Source organism: Sturnira hondurensis, unplaced genomic scaffold (genome assembly GCF_014824575.4).
Source record: "Sturnira hondurensis isolate 20B ecotype Veracruz unplaced genomic scaffold, ASM1482457v3 Scaffold0001074, whole genome shotgun sequence".
Classification (NCBI taxonomy): Eukaryota; Metazoa; Chordata; class Mammalia; order Chiroptera; family Phyllostomidae; genus Sturnira; species Sturnira hondurensis.
This window is the reverse complement of record NW_028073705.1, coordinates 3503820-3505532: the sequence shown is the minus strand read 5'-3', so window position 1 is coordinate 3505532 and position 1713 is coordinate 3503820. Positions and strand designations below refer to the sequence as shown.

The following is a 1713-nucleotide window of genomic DNA, read 5'->3' as shown; positions in this document are numbered from 1 at the left end:
TTTAAGGCAGAAGCTTAGGTTATTTACTCCAATTATTGTATCCTGTCTAATATAAGTGTTTAGTCTTGCAAATTTCATTCTCAAGAATGCGTTAGCTGCATCCAACTTATTTTGCTATGTTGTATCCAATATTTTCACTTTAAAGTCAATTCTATTTTTAAATGTTCTTTTTAAAAATTCATACATCAAAGAGAAATATGAATTTTTTAAAGTTTTGAGTTTATAAAAAGATGCAACAAATTTTTAAATGATGTAAAATATCATTTTCAAAACAACATTAAAAAGTGAGTGTATTTAACTACACTCAACTTCTAACAGAGCAAATGGTTGAGTGAAATGATAATTCATGCTGTAGCATGTTTAATAAACTGGTAACAGAGAAATTTGGTTGAAGAAAAACAGAGGAACTTTGTCTTTTAAGAATTAGAACTGAGGCGCTCCATAATCATCTGGCATCCACTCAATGTTACAGCTGTGATTAGAAATGTGTATGATGGGAACTCCAGGTATCTTCCTGACTTTTGCTTAAGGTTCAGGTCAACCGGGGCAACAATGTAACCCTTGTGCTGAGTTACTCTCTATACTAAGCAGTCATCAGCATAGGCTCCCTTTGATTGTGCATGTTGTTCAGATCCCGGGTTTGTGGTGATCATTACAGCCCCTTGATACTTCTGCCCCAATTTCTTAACTTCCACCATTACACAGCCAGTTTATACACGGGGTACATCTGGCATATAGACAGTCTGTCATCGACTGAACTAAGTCCAGTTTAGCCTTAATGGAAAAGTTGATAAAGTTGGTCTGAACAAGGATGTGGTAAGGTGGGCCCAGCTATGTTTATATTAGAACAGTAAGCAGGAAAGGTGTAGAGGGATTCTCTTTCCTTGAAGTTTTCCTATCATTTTCTTTAAGTCTCTGATCTCTGAGACTAAGCATTCCCTCATGGTCACATACTCCCTTGTTTTCTTTTGCTTTCCCATGTTCAAGCTGCACTCTGTTTCTCTGATGCATGGATTATTTTCAATTGTGTTGTTTACTTTCTGTGTGTTTAACTATTTCCTTGTCATTCTGTTTTTGTTTTGTAGCTTGATTCCAAAATGATCAGAAAATATAAATGTGTGTTGCAACTTTTGCATTTTTTTCAGGTTTGTTTTATGACAGAGGACATGGTATATCTTGATGAATATTCCATGGGAAAATGACAAGATATGTGTGCTCTGTTAATATTTACTGGACTGATATGTCACTCTATGACTGGTTGTGTTGCTGGACAGGGACTGTGCCCAGCCAGGGCAGGCCTTCCTTGGGCCTGGGGGTAGTGTGTGGGTTCTTGACTTCATGCAAGAAAGATTTTACTATATGAGAACAGGTGATGTCAAGACTATGTTTATTAAAGCTGGGGACACTGGGGGGAAAAGGGAAGGGCTTAAGATAGAGGAAGCATCAAGAGAGAGCCCAAGTTGGGCTGCTTTATTGCTCTAGGAAATAGAAGTCAGAGTAAAAGAAGTGAGCTCACTGGGAAGTCAGAGAAAAAGGGGGCCTTGAGGACCTTTTACCCCCTAAAAAGTTTCAGGGGGTAAAGACAGGACAAGCTGCTGTTGCCTACTGCTCCCCTGGGTTGCAAGGCTCACAGGGTCTGTTAGGGTTTAGGAGAAAAATAGCAGAAGCTTGGCTGGTCTAGCTCAGTGGATTTAGTGCCTGCCTGTGAGGCTG

General features: G+C 39.1%; 1 pseudogene; it reads right to left on the bottom strand.

Annotated features, from left to right (window-relative positions):
* Positions 1-378: 378 nt before the first annotated feature.
* LOC118997057 (rRNA-processing protein FCF1 homolog) lies at positions 379-980 on the bottom strand (annotated as a pseudogene).
* Positions 981-1713: the final 733 nt, after the last annotated feature.